The following is a 23291-nucleotide window of genomic DNA, read 5'->3' on the forward strand; positions in this document are numbered from 1 at the left end:
CCTACCTTCAATTTTACATTGGCTATGGGTCTGAGTGCTGAGGGACTATTGTGTCCCTAAGTGAAACCTCTATTCCAGCCCTCACCGTTCCAAGGCTCAGGCAACATCAAAGAAAAGGGGCAGAGCCCGGTGGCGCATGCCTTTAATTCCAGCACTCCAGAGACAGAGTAGGCAGAGCTCTATGAGTTCAAGGCCAGCCTGGTTTACAAGAGCTAGTTCCAGGACTGGCTCCAAAGCAACACAGAGAAACCCCATGTCGAAAAACAAACAAACAAAAAATTTTAAAGACATTACTCAGAAAGAGAATTACAGACCAATCTCACTCATAAACACTGATGCAAAAATACTAAATAAAATACTGGCAAATCACATCCAAGAGCACATCAGAATCATCACCCACCATGAGTAAGTCAGCCTCATCCCAGAGATGCAGGGACATACAAAAATCTGTCCCTGTAATCCATCATATAAACAAACTGAAAAATAAGACATGATCATCTTTTTAGATGCCGAAAAACTTTTGACAAAATACAACATCCCTTCATGATAAAGGTCTTGGAGAGAACAGGGATACATACTTAAACATAATAAAGGCAAGATACAAGATTAACTCAAAAAAATCAGTAGCCCTCCTTTACACAGATGAAAAATGGGCTGAGAAAGAAATCAGAAAAACATCACCCTTCACAATAGCCACAAATAGCATAAAATATCTCGGAGTAACTCTAACCAAACAAGTGGAAAACCTGTATGACAAGAACTTTAAATCTTTGAAGAAAGAAATTGAAGAAGATATCAAAAAGTGGAAAGATGTCCCATGTTCTTGGGTAGGTAGAATTAACATAGTAAAAATGGCAGTCTTACCAAAAGCAATCTACAGATTCAATGCAATGCCCAGCAAAATCCCAGCAAAATTCTTCAAAGATCTCTAAAGAACCGTACTCAACTTCATATGGAAAAACAAATAACCCAGGATAGCCAAAACAATCCTGTATAATAAAAAAACTTCTGGAGGCATCACAATCCCTGACTTCAAACTCTACTACAGAGCTACAGTACTGAAAACAGCCTGGTATTGGCATTAAAAACAGACAGGAGGCCGGGCGGTGGTGGCGCACGCCTTTAATCCCAGCACTTGGGAGGCAGAGGCAGGCGGATCTCTGTGAGTTCGAGACCAGCCTGGTCTACAAGAGCTAGTTCCAGGACAGGCTCCAAAGCCACAGCGAAACCCTGTCTCGAAAAACCAAAAAAAAAAAAAAACCAGACAGGAGGACCAATGGAACCAAACTGAAGACATGGATATTAATCCACATACCTTTGAACACCTGATTTTTTTACAAAGAAGATAAATGGAAAAAAGAAAGCATATTTAACAAATGGCGTTGGCATAACTGGATATCAACCTGTAGAAGAATGAAAATAGACCCATATCTATCACCACACACAAAACTCAAGTCCAAATGGATTAAAGACCTCAATATAAAGCCAGCCACACTGAACCTCATAGAAGAGAAAGTGGGAAGTACACTTGAATGCATTGGCATGGGAGACCACTTCCTAAATAGAACCCCAGTAGCATAGACAGTTAGAGAAACAATTAATAAATGGGACCTCCTGAAACTGAAAAACTTCTATAAAGTAAAAGACACAGTCAACAAGACAAAACAACAGCCTACAGAATGGGAAAAGATCTTCACTAACCCCATATCAGACAGAGGTCTGATCTCCAAAATATACAAAGAACTCAAGAAATTTGTCATCAAAAGAACAAATAATCCAATAAAAAAGTGGAGTACATACCTAAACAGAGAACTCTCAACAGAGGAATCTAAAATGGCTGAAAGACACTTAAGGAAATGCTCAACATCCTTAGTCGTCAGAGAAATGCAAATCAAAACAACTCTGAGATTCCATCTTACACCTGAAAGAATGGCCAAGATCAAAAACACTGGTGACAACTTATGCTAGAGAGGTTGTGGGGTAAAAGGAACACTTCTGCATTGCTGGTGGGAATGCAAGCTGGTACAGCCCCTTTGGATGTCAGTGTGCCAATTTCTCAGAAAATTAGGAAACAACCTTCCTCAAGACCCAGCAATATCATTTTTGGGTATATATCCAAAGGATGCTCAATCATGCCACAAGGACATGTGCTCAACTATGTTCATAGCAGCATTGTTTGTCATAGTCAGAACCTGGAAACAACCTAAATGGCCCTCAACCAAAGAATGGATAAGGAAAATGTGGTACATTTACACAATGGAGTACTACACAGCAGAAAAAAGAATGATGTCTTGAAAGGCAAATGGATGGAGCTAGAAAACATCATATTGAATGAGGTAACCCAGACCAAGAAAAACAATTATCATATGTACTCACTCATAAGTGGCTTTTAAACATAAAGCAAAGAAAACCACAAATCACAATCCCAGAGAACCTAGACAATAATTAGGACCCTAAGAGAGACATACATGGATCTAATCTACATGGGAAGTAGAAAAAGACAAGATCTCCTGAGTAAATTGGGAGCATGGGGACCATGGGAGAGGGTGGAAGGGAAGGGGAGAGGTAGGCAGGGGAGCAGAGAAAAATGTAGAGCTCAATAAAATCAATTTTTAAAAAAGATTGAAAAAAAAAGGAAAGGGGCAGAAAAAGAAAAGGGAGGCAAAGTGCCTAAGGAAATGCCATACTAATACAAATATAAATGGCTAACAGAAAAAAAGTAAGAAAATATCATTATAAATTGAGAAATACTATGGAGTAAAATATTGTCTGTTCATGAGATTAGCACGAGCTAGGAGTTTTGAGAACCATTAGAGCATGCCAACTTTTAAAATGTGTGTACTTTTATAAAAATACATTTATCATTTTTTTATGTTTATGAGGGTTTTGTCTGCAAGTTTGAATGTGCGCCACATGTATTCCCACTGTACAGTGAGGTCAGAAAAGGGTATTGGATCCCCTGGAACTGAGGTTGCTGCTTCATGGTTCCTGGGAACAGAATCAGGGTCCTCTTTTAAAATGAATAAGGAAAAGAAACTGTCTTGGTTTGTGGTTGGTCAAAAATACCCATGTGGAGTGTATTCCCCTGCCTTCCTTGCAGTCTAGGAAACCAGGCTGGGGACTGGACAGACCAGAAAGATGACAACCCCACCCAGATGCTCATCTTCCCTCCAGGCTGGAGTTTTGCTGAAAAATCTCATTTCCTAGTTCTGTTTGTTTGACTACTAGGGTCCATTTTCTCTTGTCTCCTTGTAACTGAGTTAGTTATGGGTGCCACCATCTGTATTCTTTCTTCTAGTAAGTTCCAGGAGTAACTTTCAGATGCTCTCAGGTCAGGCTTCCTGAGGAAAAGAAAGGCTGAAGACTCAGACATTAGCCACTGGAAGACAAGACTGAGGAGAGCTGGGCTGCGATGCTGCTGTGGGAATCACACAGGAGCCCTGGGGCTGAAAGAAGCCTTCAGAAATGACCCCTAGATGAGGCAAGGATGTGGGCCTGTGAACCTCCACACAGGTCTGTCATTTTACCCTGGGGAAAGATCGTAACTTTGGCCCTCTGAACCTCTGATAGGGATCATCCTGGGATGAGACATTGCTGTGGTATCACTCATTGCCAAAGTTGTAGCAGCAGAGATGTGGAGAGCACTCCACGTCCAGACAAATCCAGACACAAACAAGCATTTGTTTGTAAGAGAAGGTGGAAATAATAAGTAAACATGAGGCCAGGCCTCTGTTCACAGTCTGAGACACCGGAAGGTTTTCAGGGATATCCTGGGATTCAGGCAAGATGGAAGTGGGGAATCTGAACAGGCAGGCCCAGGCCTTTCCTTCCAGGTCTACTAGTCAACTCCCTCTTTAGGATGCACGGTGCTTTATTTAATAGGGAAAACTTTTTAGTTATTGAGATAGAAAATATTTTCACAACAAACAAGTGTGTTCTGCTCCCAAATGCCTGGGTAATTATTCCATTTCGGGTTACCTATCCATAAGGAACCTGATGACAGTAAATCAGGTCCATTGTTTCAAAATTAGAAATGAGGAGAAGACCAAGTCTATGGCACTGACAGCATCTCAGCTGTCTAACAGAGCCTAGTAGCCCATTCCATCCCTGTCCTGCCATTCTCTTGGATTTAGCTTCTTTGTGTTAGGTCCGCATTCCATAGAGGGCTAGGGGCTCGCATCATCCTGAACACTCATCCCGGAATGACCCAATGATTACAAGAATAGAAATAGTTATTCTTATATTGTTCCTCTCCACAAAGAAGCTACTCGTCTCTCACGAACCCCAGAAACCCTGCATGTGATCGCGAGGGGTGCCTATCCTCCAGCAAAGGCAGGTGGACCATAAGCTCAGTCAGTCTTGTGAGACTCTAGTTGAAGGGTGGGGTCTGAGCTTAGACGTCTGTGAGAATGCTTTGGATGACATTAGCATTTGAACAGTGCAGGTAAAACAGAGCTTTCCCCAGTGCAAGCATTATCAGATCCCACCCTCATACAGAAAGGCAGAAGAAGCAGGAATTTCCCCTTTGCTTACCTTCAGACTTGTGGAAGAAATATTGGGGGTGGGCCTTTACACATGAGCTTCTGGTCCTAAGGCCTTAGACTTCAATGGGAATTACAACCCTAACTTTCCTGGGTCAGCTGTGGGTTAGCCTAGACAGCTGATCACTAGACTTCTGAGTTCCCGTAATGCTTTAAATCAATTCCCACAGGAAGGTTCACCACTCCCTCACTCACCCTACCTATCATCTCTCCAGCCCGCTATTCATCACCTATATCTATCTATCTATCTATCTATCTATCTATCTATCTATCTATCTATCTATCATCTATCTATCATCTATCTATCTATCAGTCATCTATCTATCATCTATCTATCAGTCATCTATCTATCATCTATCATCTATCTATCATCTATCTACCTATCATCTATATATCTATCTATCATCTATCTATCTATCTGTCATCTATTATCTATCTACCTATCATCTATCTATCTATCTACCTATCATCTATCTACCTATCATCTATCTATCTATCTATCTACCTATCATATATCTACCTATCATCTATCTATCTTTCATCTATCTATCTACCTATCATCTATTTATATATCTATCATCTATCTACCTATCATATATCTACCTATCATCTATCTATCTTTCATCTATCTATCTACCTATCATCTATTTATATATCTATCATCTATCTACCTATCATCTATCTATCTATCATCTATCTATCTATCTACCTATCATCTATCTACCTATCATCTATCTATCTTTCATCTATCTATCTACCTATCATCTATTTATATATCTATCATCTATCTACCTATCATCTATCTATCTATCATCTATCTATCATCTATCTATCATCTATCTATCTATCATCTATCATCTATCTATCATCTACCTACTTATCTATGGTTGCTTGACACTATTGTCTGTCAGTCAGTCTATTAGACTCAATCGTCAGTGTTTCTGAAGAACCCTTACTAATATGAACTTTGTTTAGACCTAATATTTGTATTTGGCAATTCTAAATTTTAGTGCTTGGGAGAAAAGACTGAATGAACCTGGCAGCTTTAAGGTTTCCAGGTTAAGAAGGAATTCCAAGGGCATTCTACTGCAAAACTCTTTTCTTTGTCAAATTCTTACTGTCTGGCAGGTCTTAGAGCCAAGACCCTAGCATGCTTTGTCGCCTTTAAACCTCACAACCCGAGCGGGGGCAATGGCTCAGTGGATAAAGCACATGATATAGAAACACAAGGCCCTGTGTTAAGATGCCCATGACCCTGTTCTTACAAGCCAGGTGCAGTGTGTATGTGCAACCCTTGAACTGGGGAGTAGAACAAGAGAGTCCCATGAGCTCACTGACTAACCAGGCTAGCCTGAAAGGCAAGCCACAGGTTCAATGAAAGACCCTCTCTCAAAAGAATCAGGTGGCGTGACTAAGGGAAGACACTGTGGCATCAGCTTCTGCCCCCCACCTCTGCCCACACAGGTGAATGTATCTGTCAACAGACACACTCACATAAATAACCAAACCACACACCTCTGAGGTGAGTACTAATACCAAATACGATTTGTTTCACAGATGAGGAAATAGACTCCAATGGGTAATTTCCTTGAATTCACAGAGCTACCAAGTAGAAGAGCTACTACAGAAGGGTTTTGGTCTGTGTCTGGCTGGGAAGGGAAATGAGTAGCAAAGAAGTAATAAGTGGTAGCCAGAACAGAGAGAAAGTCACACACCACCAGACCATTGGGCAAACCCGGCTGAATGTGTGTTTTTAATGCAAGCTCGTATCACTGTCATCTAACTAGTTATAGTAAAACTAGTTAAGAAGAGGCCAGATGTGGTACTGCCCACCCATAATCTACTACTTGGTGGGTTGAGGCGGCCTGGGCAATTCAGCAAGTTCGAGAACAGCCTAAAGAGAGGCACACTAAGGCACTATCTCAAATAAGAGAAGGACTATAAGATGCTAGCCTAGCATATGCAAGCCCTGGCTTTGAGCTCTAGCACAGCAAAAGGGATAGATAAGACGTGGAGGAACATGGTAGTCAGCCAGGGAGAGGATGGGCAAGGTGGCATTTGGGGACTTTGGTTTGTGCTTATGATACTCCTTGAGCAAGGTGGTGGGGACAATAGTGTGTTATTGTGTCCTAGTGAGAATGATAGGACCTTTTGTATCCTATAACTGTATAAAATAAATGTGAAGTGTTTAAGGGAGCTAATATTACCCCATTAGAATTTTTTCAGCTTATGTCCCTGCTTATTTTGATCCTCTTGAGACATGGCGTGGCTTAAAAATAGAAAGAGCACATTAGTAACTATTAATTATGGCGGTAGTCCTTTAACAAAGACTTGGGGGAAAGACTGACGTAGCCTATGCCTTTCTGCTGGACATCTTGATCAGCTGAGGCAGTGGGATAGCCAGGATATACCTGTCTCCCTTTAGTCAGACAAGTTGTCTCTCTGCTCCAAGCTTGCCTCTCCTGTTCCCTCATCCCTTGGTGGCTTGATCGGATTCCTCTGCGTTCTCACCCAGCCCTCACCTGGGGCTCAGAAGAACCTTCTCACTCACACAGGAGCAGGTGCCAGCTGTCCCCAGGGCCCCCGTTAGTCTCTGGGGGCATCCCTAGTTCCTGTGTGCTATAAATGACCCAGATTTATAATTCTAAGACGTGAGTGCAGCCTAAGGCGGCTGAGAAGGGAGTGTGGACGGGCACTGGGGGCTTGCCTCCATCCCTCCCTGATATCTAGAGTCATTGCCCAGTGAGGCCTCAGCAGCAGACTGTCACCTACTCCCTTGAGAAACCAGAGGTCTGGGAAGCCAGTTCCCATCTTCTAACTTGTGTCCTTGAGGATTGTGTCAGTACTCACCACCTAGGAAACAATAGTGTTTTTTCCAGTTTGAGACCACAATAAGTCCATGTAAACATGCATTTACCTCTTTAACTTTAAAGGCGGCTACTTGAAAAATCTAAAATGTGGCTCACGTTGTATTAATATGCTGTGGGAACTCCTTCAGCCAATAGCCTTTAAGATAGCAACCCACTTGGGCGTGGTCTTTTATACTATACATGCAGCCATAAAGCTTGTGTGCTCTCTCTCCTGGCTGCTGGATTCACTTCCTGTTCCCCATTCGTGCAGAGAACTGTGATCTGTGAGTCTACCCTTAAACAAATAACCTTTTATTATACTCAGTTCTGAGCAGTGTGGGATTACTTCATAGCATCCTTCTTCATCTGGGGCCCACATGAATCCTAACTCCAATCCTCTTGGGATAGGCCCAGAAGGCCTGAAAGGTCCACTGCCCAGAAGGTCTCCCTTGTTGCCCAGACCTGAAATAACCACACAAAAACGTATTAGTACAAAACTGCTTGGTCTATTAGCTCATGCTTCTTATTGGCTAGCTCTTACATCTAAAATTAACCCATTTCTATCAATCTGCATATCACCATGTGGTTATGGCTTACCTAGGGTAAGGTTCCTTCCAGCATCCAGTGTCTGTCTCCTGCAGCTACATGGCTTCCCTCCACCCTGGCTATATTCTGTTAAGTCATTGGCCAAAAGCAGCTTCTTTATTAACCAATGGCAATAAAACATATTCATAGCATATAAGCATATATCAACTCCCACATCATTAATAGTTTCTTTTTCTTCTGTAAACCAAGTCTCGCTTTACAGCCCTGGTTTGCTTTGAATTTGGAGCAGTCATCCTGCCTCAACCTCCCAAGTGCAGGGTTATAGGTATGGGCTATCACAGTCAGCTCTTGTTAGATTTCCATTAGCCAGTGCACATCTAGTTTCTCTACTATGTCCCTGCTTTTCTGTGCCCAGGTGCTTGCCAAAATGATTTTATTCAACCAACTGGGACCCTGGGCCCAGTACCTAGCAGGGCACTGTGGCTACAAAGGTGAAGGGCCCAGGGAGGGAAAATGCTGATCACAGTCTTCATTTCTGCCCCAAGGGTTCAGCCTTTACTAGGCTCAGCCATACAACTAGTAGTCGGGCAGTAGAGGCCATTATGTAAACAGTCCCTAGAGCTCAAGAGAAACCAGAGTTCCACAAAGGGCTCGGAGATGCAGAGGAAGAAGCACGTGTTGTCCGGGGAGCTTAGAACACACTCCCCAGAGATGTAACTTGTGCTAGGCCAGAGGATGAGAATTCTCAGAGCCAGCGGAGGAAGGGCTCTCTAAGAGCTGGAGGAAGCACAGAGGTACCCTGTGGCGAGCAGGTTCCAGCCTAGAACCGCAGGGAGGTGGGCGTGAGATGCAGTGGTGGTGGTACGGGCTGGACAAGGGGCGACTGAAGTCTCACTGAATCAAGGGCAGGCCGTGCTGTCCTAGCTGGGGTTACTCTTGCCATGATGAAACACTACAACCAAACAGCAACGTGAGGAGGAAAGGATTCACTCACAGCGCCATATAACAGTTTGTGCTGGTGTGAAAGACAATGGCCCCCAAAGGAAGTGGCACTGTTAGGAAGTGTGGCCTTGTTGGAGGAAGTGGGGGCAGGCTTTGAGGTCTCCTATGCTCAAGATACCGCACAGTGTCTCAGATCACTTCCTGTTGCCTGCAAGCCATGATGTAGGACACCCGACGACCTCGCCAGCACCATGTCTGCCTGTATGCCACTGTATGGCACCATTATGATAATGAACTAAACCTCTACAACTGGAACTCAGCCCCGGTTGAATATCTTTCTTTTATAAGAGTTGCCGTGGTCATGATATCTCTTTACAGTGATAGAAACCCTGACTAAGGCACACTTCATCAACAAAAGCAGTGAGGACAGGAACTCAAACAGAGCAGGAACCTGGAGGCCAGAGCTGATGCAGAGGCCATGGAGGGTGCTGTTTATTGGCTTGTTCCTCACGGCTTTCTCAGCCTGTTTTCTTACAGAACCCAGGACCACCAGCCCAGGGATGGTCCCACCCACAGTAGGCTGGGCCCTCCCACATTGATCACTAATCAATAAAATGCCCTACAGCTGGATCCCGTGGAGACATTTTCTTAACTGAGACCCCCTTCTCTCTGATAACTCTTGCTTATGTCAAGCTGACATCACACTAGTCAGTATGCATACTAAGCTAAAAGAAGGGGCATTATCGTTCAGATAGTGACCCTGCAGAACCAGGAGAGAGGGAGCTCACGACTGTACTCTGGAATAATGCAAGCACAGTGATGATGTCCCACACAGTGGAGAGGACATGGGGGCGACTGCCTGGGGTTCAGAAGCAGCATCAACAGAAAAGGGTAACTGATGGATGGAAGGTGTGGAAATGAAGAGCCCTGGGCTGTCAGGGCCACTGTTCCTAGGTAGATGCTTTTCTTCTTTCTTTTCCTTTCTTGCTTGTTTACGGTGCTCCCCAAGTAGGTCTCCCTTTCCAATAGCCAGTCTACCCTTCTACTGTTGGCACAGGGAGACTTCAATTCCCTAATGGCTCAGTTTTCTGCGTCTCTACCCACTGTGAAATGAGATCTTTCCTTCCTTACGTGGTCACAGAGTGTTGGTAAATGTGGCCCACTACGGGCCTCAGCAGCCCAGACCTGCCAAGCCTGCACTCCAGCAGCCCTGCTGATCAACCCTCTGCACACACACACAGAATGTGGTTACACGGAGCCTCTGCCACCATGTTCCCAGCCTGTGTGTCATGCCCTGCTCTTCAAACTAGAGCAAACACAAAACTTCTTCCTTTCTAGAGCTAGCTTGGAGGTTTCTTCTCGGGGAGCTCTCTCTGAGGCCTTGAACCCACAGGCTCCTTCCATTGAGACACAGCACACACCACACATCACCAATCAATCACTGTTTACCCCAGGAGGAGGTGGAGACAAAGAGCCCAGTGATGTAATGGCGGAACACCTGGTAGATGAATGAGCAGCCCCGCAGGCAAATGTCTCGGCACTCCAAGACTGGCCGCAGGATGGGAGAAGGTTCAAGGGTTTTTCTAGATGGACTCTAAAAGTCCGGAGGAAGATTTGTGTCACAAAGGGGAAAGCCACATGGAAGTAAAAAAAAAAAAGCACAGCCGGAGATTTCTGTCCTTATTGTATTAATAATTCAGATGAAGACAGAACAAGCAGGCAGGCATAGAGGCATCAGAACAGCAAGGAGCAGCCAAGGGATGCAGCGGAAAGGGCACATGTGCATGAACTGACCGGGTACCGACTGTGTCCTCACAGTGAACTCTGTCCAGCCAGGGAGACACGGGAAGCAGCAAGTGGCCTCTTCTTGTCTCCAGGTGGGAAGCTGGAGCAGGGTGAGGGCACCCTGGGGAGATGTGGATTGTTGGAGGGGATCAAGGGGCATGTGGGAGAGGCTTCTGGAACCTGGCTTCCCAAACTTCACGGTACTCACTCAGGAATTTTATTCCAATGCAAATTTTGACTCAGCCATTCTGGAGTAAGGCACAAAATACTGTAAAATTTCTATGTTCCTGAATGTGACTTCCAGTCTGGACTCTAATATGTTTTCTTGTTTCAGAGATTTTACTGAGGGTTTTTTTTTTTTTTAGGTTACATTACACATTAGGAATCTTATTTCCCACCACATAAACTGCAAACTTCAAAACATGCTCGAGAAAATCCCTTATTTCTTCAGACCATTCTGTTGCCTGCCCTCCTGGAGTTTGGGGTTGCTTTTGTTGTTGTTGTTTGTTTATTACACCGTTCAGTTTATTTTCTTCTTCTTTAGGTGGAGAATCCCACTCCTGACATGACCAGCCGTAGTCTGTAGGAGACTCCCAGAGGATCGAAGGGGCCAGGAGGATGCAAAGTCCACATTCATCACACGGTCCAGACTCCTTGTGCTGGTTTCCTTGCAAGCTGCACACTGGGTTTCGAGCCTCCAGCCTTGGGCTCATTTGCAGCAGACAACATTACTTTCTTTTTCTAAACTTTGCTCAGAAAAACAAATCTCTGCTTTTGGTCCTTGGTCTTTCTTCTTTCTGGAGACTTCTTTGGTTCTGGTGGCATATGCCATGGGTTAAATTGTGCTAGCTCCACTGGGGTGGAGGGTGGCACACACATTTATTCCCAATACTCGGGAGCAGAGGCAGGCAGATCTCTGAGTCCAAGGTCAACCTGGGCTACAAAGCAAGTTATAGGACAGCCAGAGCTGTTACACAGAGAAACCATCTCGAAAAATCAAACCAAACATACAAACATGGCACTAACTCATTATTCAGTCTCTGGTTGTTTGTGGAACCCCATTCTAGTGGGCACATACTGAGGACAATGTAAACTGGAGCGTTCAAAAGGGCTGGGATGTCGCCGGGCAGTGGTGGCGCATGCCTTTAAACCCAGCACTTGGGAGGCAGAGGCAGGCAGATTTCTGTGAGTTCGAGGCCAGCCTGGTCTACAAGAGCTAGTTCTAGGACAGGAACCAAAAAAAAGCTACGGAGAAACCCTGTCTCAAAAAGTCAAAAAAAAAAAAAAAGAAGGGCCGGGATGTGAAGATGGGTGCTGGACAGACAGGAGGGGGTGCTGGACAGGCGGTAAGGGCGCTGGACAGGCAGGAGGGGTGCTGGACAGTCTGGAAGGGGCACTGGACAGGAAGACGGAGGGAGCTGGACAGGCTCGAGGGGGTGCTGGACAGGTGGGAAGGGCACTGGACAGGCAGGAGGGGCTCTGGACATGTGGGAAGGGCACTGGACAAGCAGGAAGGGGTGCTGGGCAAGCAGGAAGGAAGGGGTGCTGGACAGGCAGGAAGGAAGGGGTGCTGGACAGGCAGGAAGGAAGGGGTGCTGGGCAAGCAGGAAGGAAGGGGTGCTGGACAGGCAGGAAGAAAGTGGTGCTGGACAGGCAGGAAGGAAGGGGTGCTGGACAAGCAGGAAGGAAGGGGTGCTGGACAGGTAGGAAGGAAGGGGTGCTGGACAGGAAGGAAGGAAGGGGTGCTGGACAAGCAGGAAGGAAGGGGTGCTGGACAGGTAGGAAGGACACTGGACAGGCTCAAGGGTGTGCTGGACAGGCTGGAGGGGTCGTTCCGGGTGGAGTCCTAGAGTGAGCAGAAGCATGGAACAGAGTTAGCTTGCAGTAGTGGGAAACCCTGGGCAGGAAATTGAAAATGCCACAGCCATCAGCAAGAAGCAAGTGACAGCATTATATGAGGCCTCAGGGCTAGTAGCGATAAAGAGAGCAGCAGTTGGGTCTTCAGCCCAAGTCTGCAGGCATGTTTCAGGAAAACAGAGAAAAAGAAGTAGGTGTCCTCAGGAGGAGAAACTAAAACCAAGTTTATCTTCATCTTGACTCTGAGGCACAGACCCCCACCCCCACCCTCCAAAGCCTTCCAAGAGAAAGCTTCATCTCATGTGATCCAGCCATCATGTGATCCAGCCACGTGAGGGGAGAGCCTCTGGTTCTGTGAGTCTTTCTTCCATCCCATGATCCATAAACAATTAACAGCACATGATAAAAGCTGGGGGAAGGGAGACCCGCCTCAGTTTCCTCCAGGCCAGTGAGCTGGCAGGTCTGTCTCCAAACACGGCTGAATGACTCTTGGGATCCGAGCCTGGTACGGATGCAAATTCAAATCAAAACTATATAAACAGCCTCACAATCACGCCATTCAGAAGCCTTCATTAGCAGCCAGGCCTCCAGTGCCAGTGCCCACAAAGACAACTTGCCTTTCTTTCCCCTGCTAACTCCTTCCCAAACCGGTCAACAAAAGGATGCAAAGAACAAAGCCGTTCTAATTGACGAGGCTGTGGGGGAGAGGGGAGGGAGATTTATTTTATGGGTGCAAATCAAAAAGCAAATGTGGTGTGTCAGATCCGATGAGAACGGCCTCGGGCAGAAGCGCCAGGCTAACAACCCGAATGTCACATCCACAAACCCAGGCTGCCCAGTGCCTGAGAACTGGCTCCCCGAATGCTGTCGTGCAGAAGGGGGCTCTGCTGGCCCAGCAGGCCCACAGTGCAATGGCGCAGTGTACCGAGCTCCACGCTGCTCCGCAGATAGTTCATTCGGGATGTTGCGACAAAGCCCCGTTGTACTGGGCAGTAGTGTGGAAAGGCAATTTCCTCAAAACTCACCTCTTGCAGACTCTTCAGGTCCCGGGGGAACCTGTCTTCACAATCCACAGGTCTTGTCTTTACCATTTTGTTGGGCAGACCCTTTGCTGCCTCTGAAGGAGCTGGTGAAGTGAAGGGCCCTCTCGCCTCGGCTTCGGCTCCCTGCGCCGGCAACCGCTTCACGGCGTGAGGGTACCTGCACCAGTCCAGACTCCTCACACCTGTCTTCAGTCCCTTCCTCCTGGCTGTATCGGAGTTCCTGCTCCTTCGTCCCTGCCCACCCGTGGGCTCTGCGCCTACTTTGTAAGCCTGTCTCCTCAACAGCTACAGGGAGAGCGCACGAAAGTAACTACAGCAGGCAGAGTTATGTATATGTATTGGTAGGGAGGTCTTCACTGAGACCACAACAATGCAGCATAAACTTCCCCGGAGTAGGGGGAGGGAGAGATTGGGAGGGGAAGAAGCGAAACTTTGATCAGGATGTAGAATAAATAAATGAACTTCCCCCTCTTTATTGCTAAGTGAGTCCATTTTTTAATCAATAGAACAAATTGAGATTCTTGCATATAAACACCAATTATGGAGACCAAAAGATCCACAGCAAGCCGCTCTCTTCCTTGGCTCTTGGCGTTTCCCAACACTTCTCATCCGCGCGGGCCTGGTGGCAGGCCTCCCTCCTTCATCTTCTTGATCCTGGCAGCCACACTGCTCAGCTGTCAGGAGAAAGAGTTGGTGCCCAGAAGACGGAAAGACGAAGGAAACAGATTTCTTTTTTTCTGTACCTGTGAGTGTGACACCGCTTTTCCTCTTTGAGGAAGCTCCCGTCACTCAGAGGATGCACTCTGAGGGCGCATGCGTGGCTGTGAGGTACACTGGAACGTGGGGGAACCATGAAGTCGGCCTCGTCTAGCTGCCTTGAGAATGGTACTTCACCAGTCTTTCAGGTTAGAGCCTGTGGCTCCCGGGGCACAGTGGGCCTTCCAGTTCCTGAGAGACCGACACATTCCCTCAGGCAGTGAGGCATTCAGGCTTCTTTGTGTTACTCTGTACGCTCCCTTAGAAGTCAAGGAAGTATGTCGACAGGACAATTGGTCTTAGCCGTTAATCTTGTGTGCCCTGCTTAGCTTGCAAATGTCATTGTATCCTGGAAACTATGCACTGTATTGATCCTGGAAACTGCCACTATTTTCTGTTTCTGATAAAGGTATAAAAAGTCTAACTGCTCACAATAAAATGGTCACAACTTCAGTCTTGCCGCGGCCCCTCTAGCTGTCCTGGTTTAATTTCTCGAGGTCAAATCAGGTAACCTTAGCTCAGTAAGCGAGCACAGGCGCTTACCCAGAGCATGGTTATTCTCCAGCTCATGTGTGGCGCAGACAGGCAGACGAGGGAGAGGGAAGTAATGGGGAGGTCCCATATCACCTTCGGCATCCGGCATAGTGGTCCCTGAGCTGTGTCGCTGACCTCTCATCCCCCCTCTGCTGATAAGAACGCTGTGGCATGTACTATGAGCAATCCCCAAGCTCCAGAGAGAGGAACCCCAGGCCTGAGAGCAGGCAGCAGGTGACATGTGGCAGCACTGTTTTCCTCCGAGCCTCCCAGCCGTGGCAGGTGAGCCGAGAAGCCGCTGTAGGATACTGAAGTGCTCCGATGTGCTTTGAGCCCACTGGTCTTTTCCAAGTTCACTCCTATCAGCGCCTCTCAAATTACCCACAATCCAGGTGGCTTCAGCTAACAAAACCATTCATTCTCTTAAACTTGATGGAGGCCAGAACTGCTAAGTCAAGTGCTTGTTGGGATTGGTTCCTTCTGTAAACTCTGAGGAGGCTTTACACCTCTATCCTTCCTCATAGTACACAAGACAGACGGTTGCTGGTCATCTTTGGATCTTCACCAACCCCTAACTCATGGCTCACTGCCCCATCTCCCTCATCACTACCCTTTTCCTCCAGGTCTATGTCTCCTTCCCCTCTCCTTCTCCTTCTCCTTCCCATTCTAAGAATTAAACCCAGGGCCTTGGTATACACTAAGCATGCTCTTTACTTGAGTTACAATTCATACCTCCTTTTTTGTTTGTTTGATTGATTGATTGATTTTTTTAATATATATATACAGGATCTTTCTATGTAGCCTGGCTTTCCTGGAACTCTCCATATAGACAAGGCTGGCTTCAAGCCCACAGTGACCTGCTTGCCTCTGTCTCCGGGTGCTAGGATTAACTGTGTGTGTGCTACCATGCTCAGCCCCCATCCCTGTTCTTACAAGGACATGGGCTATAAATGATCTCATCTCCAGATCTTCGTGCAAGGACCAGCAAGATGGCTCAGTAGGTAAAGGATTAGCTTGCCGATAAACCTGATGACTTGAGCTTGCCAGAACCTACAAGATGGCGAGAGAGAACCAACCCCTACAAGTTGTCCTCTAACCTTTATACACGCAATGTGGGGCATATCTACCATGCGCGCGCGCGCGCGCGCACACACACACACCAAAGGAAGGAGAGGGAGAGAGCTAAATAAGTGTAAAAAGGGGTTTTCTGGAAAGATCGCTCAGCTATGAAACATGGCCTCTTCTAAATGATACAAGTTTGGTCCCTGCACCCATTGTCAACAGTGCCTGTTCCTACAGCTTCCCTCTGAGCAGAGACCACTTAGTGATTACTAATGAATACTGTTCTTGCAGAGGACCTAAGTTCAGTTCCTAGCATTCATGTAGGGTGACTCAGAACCACCTATAACTCTAGTTCTAGGGAGATCCGACACGCTGGTCTTCAAGGGCACCTGCATTCACTTGCATATACCTACATGCGGATACATACACCTAAATAAAAGTAATAAAAATAAGTATTTTGAATTAAAAAATAAGTGAGTAGAGTTGGAAGTGAAGAGCAGATTGACGGAGAAAATGGAGTCATTTTGGGCTCCAAAGTTGATGGATTGTGGCAAGCATTAGAAAGAGCGAGTTATGGAATGAGCTGCCGCAGTGATGAGCTCATGTAACTCTAGACATATCCAAAGAACATGGTATTTGTTAGAGATGCTGCGGGCTGGGTTTCTAAAAAGCCTGAAAGCGGTGGTGGCACACGCCTTTAATCCCAGTATTCGGGAGGCAGAGGCAGGCAGTTCTCTGTGAGTTCAAGGCCAGCCTGGTCTGTGGAGCTAGTTTCAGCTACACTAAGAAATCCTGTCTTGAAAAAAGAAGTGTCCTTCAGTTTTTCGGATAAAACAGTGTGGCTTCTGGTTTTGGAGTAAACATAACAGCTTTTTCAAAGAAGTAGCAAAGGAGCGTTGACATCATAGGAGTCACGTGTGGGGTGCATACCCATCATCCCAGTTACTGGGGAAGGGGTCTGAGGCAAGAGGACTGCAACTTCAAGACCAACCTGAGCTACAAGGTGAGCCTTGGTTCTACACAAAAGTTAAAAGAGGACTGGGGTATTCAATGGTAGAATACTTTCCTAGTATAGGCAAGACCCTGGGTTCAGTCGCTAGTCCCATTAGTTAATAATTAATAGTGTTGACATTTATGCGATCTTTGTCATTTATAGGAGGACTGACCTTCATGAGAGCCCTTTCAAAGAGGCAAGCATGATCATCATTATTCTTTGTTTGTATAGCACGAGGTTCCTCACAATTACACAAATAGTAAATGGTCATAAACTCAGACATGGGCTTGACTCCAGACAGCTCCAGACCGGCTGGAGTAACACCCTGAAGATAATGTAGCTTATGTTGGTAGACACTCTGGATCATTCCACTTTAGAGACCAAGAGCTTTAGGATTTTCATTTCAAATTTCTTTCAAGTCCTCCCAATGAAGGCGGTCATTTCGTCATCTAGAACCTGGAAGGCAGAATTAGAACACTGGGCACCTAGCCCTGAGTGCCCGGCCCTGGACAGGGTGTCTACGTTGCTCCTCACCCTGAGGCTTAGAGACTATTATAGAAGAGGAGGCAGAAATGGTATAAAATCAGACATCTGGGAGGAGCGCTGGAAATGTCCTCTTCTGACCGTGACAGGGCCATTGCATGCGTGAACTCACAAGCCGCTGATTCCTGACACAATAGTGTGCACGCGTGAACTCACAAGCCGCTGATTCCTGACACAATAGTGTGCACGCGTGAACTCACAAGCCGCTGATTCCTGACACAATAGTGTGCACCTGTGAACTCACAAGCCGCTGGTTCCTGACACAATAGTGTGCACCTGTGAACTCACAAGCCGCTGATTCCTGACACAATAGTGTGCACGCGTGAACTCACAAGCCGCTGATTCCTGACACAATAGTGTGCACGCGTGAACTCACAAGCCGCTGATTCCTGACACAATAGTGTGCACCTGTGAACTCACAAGCCGCTGGTTCCTGACACAATAGTGTGCACCTGTGAACTCACAAGCCGCTATGATTCCTGACACAATAGTGTGCACGCGTGAACTCACAAGCCGCTATGATTCCTGACACAATAGTGTGCACCTGTGAACTCACAAGCCGCTGGTTCCTGACACAATAGTGTGCACACGTGAACTCACAAGCCGCTGATTCCTGACACAATAGTGTGCACGTGTGAACTCACAAGCCGCTATGATTCCTGACACAATAGTGTGCACGTGTGAACTCACAAGCCGCTATGATTCCTGACACAATAGTGTGCACATGTGAACTCACAAGCCGCTATGATTCCTGACACAATAGTGTGCACGTGTGAACTCACAAGCCGCTATGATTCCTGACACAATAGGGTGCACGTGAACTCACAAGCCGGTATGATTCCTGACACAATAGTGTGCACGTGTGAACTCACAAGCCGCTGATTCCTGACACAATAGTGTGCACGCGTGAACTCACAAGCCGCTATGATTCCTGACACAATAGTGTGCACGTGTGAACTCACAAGCCGCTATGATTCCTGACACAATAGTGTGCACGTGAACTCACAAGCCGCTATGATTCCTGACACAATAGTGTGCACGTGTGAACTCACAAGCCGCTGATTCCTGACACAATAGTGTGCATGCGTGAACTCAAAAGCCGCTATGATTCCTGACACAATAGTGTGCACATGTGAACTCACAAGCCGCTATGATTCCTGACACAATAGTGTGCACATGTGAACTCACAAGCCGCTATGATTCCTGACACAATAGTGTGCACGTGAACTCACAAGCCGCTATGATTCCTGACACAATAGTGTGCACATGTGAACTCACAAGCCGCTATGATTCCTGACACAATAGTGTGCACATGTGAACTCACAAGCCGCTATGATTCCTGACACAATAGTGTGCACGCGTGAACTCACAAGCCGCTATGATTCCTGACACAATAGTGTGCACGCGTGAACTCACAAGCCGCTGATTCCTGACACAATAGTGTGCACGTGTGAACTCACAAGCCGCTATGATTCCTGACACAATACTGTGCATGCGTGAACTCACAAGCCGCTATGATTCCTGACACAATAGTGTGCACGCGTGAACTCACAAGCCGCTGATTCCTGACACAATAGTGTGCACGCGTGAACTCACAAGCCGCTATGATTCCTGACACAATAGTGTGCACGCGTGAACTCACAAGCCGCTGATTCCTGACACAATAGTGTGCACGCGTGAACTCACAAGCCGCTGATTCCTGACACAATAGTGTGCACACGTGAACTCACAAGCCGCTATGGTTCCTGACAAAATACTGTGCACACGTGAACTCACAAGCCGCTATGATTCCTGACACAATAGTGTGCACGTGTGAACTCACAAGCCGCTGATTCCTGACACAATAGTGTGCACGTGAACTCACAAGCCGCTATGATTCCTGACACAATAGTGTGCACCTGTGAACTCACAAGCCGCTATGATTCCTGACACAAAAGTGTGCACCTGTGAACTCACAAGCCGCTATGATTCCTGACACAATAGTGTGCACCTGTGAACTCACAAGCCGCTATGATTCCTGACACAATAGTGTGCACGCGTGAACTCACAAGCCGCTATGATTCCTGACACAATAGTGTGCACGCGTGAACTCACAAGCCGCTGATTCCTGACACAATAGTGTGCACGCGTGAACTCACAAGCCGCTGATTCCTGACACAATAGTGTGCACGCGTGAACTCACAAGCCGCTATGGTTCCTGACAAAATACTGTGCACACGTGAACTCACAAGCCGCTATGATTCCTGACACAATAGTGTGCACGCGTGAACTCACAAGCCGCTATGATTCCTGACACAATAGTGTGCACCTGTGAACTCACAAGCCGCTGATTCCTGACACAATAGTGTGCACGTGAACTCACAAGCCGCTATGATTCCTGAACCAATAGTGTGTACGTGTGAACTCACAAGCCGCTATGATTCCTGACACAATAGTGTGCACGTGAACTCACAAGCCGCTATGATTCCTGACACAATAGTGTGCACCTGTGAACTCACAAGCCGCTATGATTCCTGACACAATAGTGTGCACGCGTGAACTCACAAGCCGCTGATTCCTGACACAATAGTGTGCACGTGTGAACTCACAAGCCGCTATGATTCCTGACACAATACTGTGCATGCGTGAACTCACAAGCCGCTATGATTCCTGACACAATAGTGTGCACGTGTGAACTCACAAGCCGCTATGATTCCTGACACAATAGTGTGCACGTGAACTCACAAGCCGCTATGATTCCTGACACAATAGTGTGCACATGTGAACTCACAAGCCGCTGATTCCTGACACAATAGTGTGCATGCGTGAACTCAAAAGCCGCTATGATTCCTGACACAATAGTGTGCACGTGAACTCACAAGCCGCTATGATTCCTGACACAATAGTGTGCACCTGTGAACTCACAAGCCGCTATGATTCCTGACACAATAGTGTGCACGCGTGAACTCACAAGCCGCTATGATTCCTGACACAATAGTGTGCACGTGTGAACTCACAAGCCGCTATGATTCCTGACACAATAGTGTGCACCTGTGAACTCACAAGCCGCTGATTCCTGACACAATAGTGTGCACGTGAACTCACAAGCCGCTATGATTCCTGACACAATAGTGTGCACCTGTGAACTCACAAGCCGCTATGATTCCTGACACAATAGTGTGCACGTGTGAACTCACAAGCCGCTATGATTCCTGACACAATAGTGTGCACCTGTGAACTCACAAGCCGCTATGATTCCTGACACAATAGTGTGCACCTGTGAACTCACAAGCCGCTATGATTCCTGACACAATAGTGTGCACCTGTGAACTCACAAGCCGCTGATTCCTGACACAATAGTGTGCACGTGAACTCACAAGCCGCTATGATTCCTGACACAATAGTGTGCACGTGTGAACTCACAAGCCGCTATGATTCCTGACACAATAGTGTGCACGTGTGAACTCACAATCCGCTATGATTCCTGACACAATAGTGCACGCGTGAACTCACAAGCCGCTATGATTCCTGACACAATAGTGTGCACGTGTGAACTCACAAGCTGCTATGATTCCTGACACAATAGTGTGCACGTGTGAACTCACAAGCCGCTATGATTCCTGACACAATAATGTGCACGTGTGAACTCACAAGCCGCTATGATTCCTGACACAATAGTGTGCACGTGTGAACTCACAAGCCGCTGATTCCTGACACAATAGTGTGCACGTGTGAACTCACAAGCCGCTGATTCCTGACACAATAGTGTGCACAGGTGAACTCACAAGCCGTTATGATTCCTGACACAATAGTGTGCACCTGTGAACTCACAAGCCGCTATGATTCCTGACACAATAGTGTGCACGTGTGAACTCACAAGCCGCTATGATTCCTGACACAATAGTGTGCACGTGTGAACTCACAAGCCGCTATGATTCCTGACACAATAGTGCACGCGTGAACTCACAAGCCGCTATGATTCCTGACACAATAGTGTGCACGTGTGAACTCACAAGCCGCTATGGTTCCTGACACAATAGTGTGCACGCGTGAACTCACAAGCCGCTATGATTCCTCAGCACCCATCATGGGTGGTGGAGGGACAGAGCATTCCCCACTCCTAGCTGAGAAGCTGTTGGCTGCTAACATCTGTTGGGGGAGCGGGAAACACTTTTCTTCAGGAGTGTAGCCCCTGGTAAGCTGCCCAGGAGTCAGTAAATACCAATACCTACTATGTGCGTGCAAACATCCATAATTAAATGGAGTAGGTTATTTTTTTAAGGCAGGAGAGTAGTAAGGGAGATGTTGGGAAGAATTTCAGAAGAACAGAAAAGAAATAATAGAGAATTGGGGGGTGTTATCAAAACATGCTATATATGTTTATGAAGTTATCAAACAATAAATTAAAATTGTTTTTAAGAAGAACACTGTGTATTCTTAAACTCTGGTAGACTCATAAACAGTTTATGTATACACTGTTTATGAGCCTACCAGAGTTTTCCAGAACTTAAAATATTAGAATATGCTTTTCATCCTCTGGATTAGCTGGGCCTGGAAGGCAAGAAACTGCAAGAGATAATTGTCTGGGCTCATGACCCTAAATATAGGCTGTCATTGCTCCTGTTGCTCACTTCAGGAGTATTGTGTTTGAGATCCTGCATTCCCACCGGGTCTGGACTGTCACAACCCTTGCCTTTGGTGGCTGGCGAAGGGGGAAGCATTGTGCAGATGATAGTTAACCCATTGCTGACTGGAGGCTGTTTGTTAACTGTCTGCTGAAGAAAGCCTGCAGGCCTGCAGGGGCCCTAACAGGGTGGTTTGTGGCTTGCGAGTAACTAGAAGCACTTCTCTCTGCTTCTAAAATGGAAACATCCCTCAGCAGGAGCATGCATGCCAGTATTTAGGCAGTCAAAGGTTTCAGAGGGAATTATTTTGGACAGAGGAGCCTGGAGGTGTCAGTGGGTGCTGGGAACTGAACTTGGGTCCTCCAGAAGAGCAGCAAGTGCTCTTAACCACTGGGCCATCTCTCCAGCCCCTGTTTGTTTCTCTCTGTGGTGTATCTCTCAATAAAAATTCTCAAGCTTTCAACTACATTCATAGCAGCTTTGTTTGTCATAGCCAAAACCTGGAAACAACCTAAATGCCTCTCGACCGAAGAATGAATAAGGAAAATGTGGTACATTTACACGATGGAGTACTACACAGCAGAAAAGAATAACGACATCTTGAAATTTGCAGGAAAATGGATGGAGCTAGAAAACATTATTTTGAGTGAGGTAACCCAGACCAAGAAAGACAATTATCACATGTACTCACTCATAGGTGGTTTTTAAACATAGAACAAAGAAAACCAGCCTACAAACCACAATCCTAGAGAACTTAGACAACAATGAGGACCCTAAGAGAGACTTACATAGATCAAATCTACATGGGAAATAGAAAGTAGAAAAAGACAAGATCTCCTGAGTAAATTGGGAGCATGGGGGCCTTGGGGGATGGTTGAAGGGGTAGGGGAGAGTCAGGGAGGGGAGCAGAGAAAAATGTAGAGCTCAATAAATATCAATAAAAAATCAATAAAACTCTCGAGCCTTACCTTAGCCTAGCTGGAGAATTGTCATCTCTAGGCTGCACAGCACAGCTGATGCCTTCACAAGGAGGCCCTGAGTTCTTGTTCTGAATTGGCACAGGGATGTAATATCATCACATGGGTGAGGTGGTAAGATGAACACAATTTTTTTGTTTGTTTTTTTGAGACAAGGTTTGGAGCCTGTCCTGGAACTAGCTCTTGTAGACAGGCTGGCCTCGAACTCACAGAGATCCACCTGCCTCTGCCTCCCGAGTGCTGGGATTAAAGGCGTGC

Source organism: Microtus pennsylvanicus, chromosome 12, assembly GCF_037038515.1.
Source record: "Microtus pennsylvanicus isolate mMicPen1 chromosome 12, mMicPen1.hap1, whole genome shotgun sequence".
In the NCBI taxonomy this organism is placed as follows: Eukaryota; Metazoa; Chordata; class Mammalia; order Rodentia; family Cricetidae; genus Microtus; species Microtus pennsylvanicus.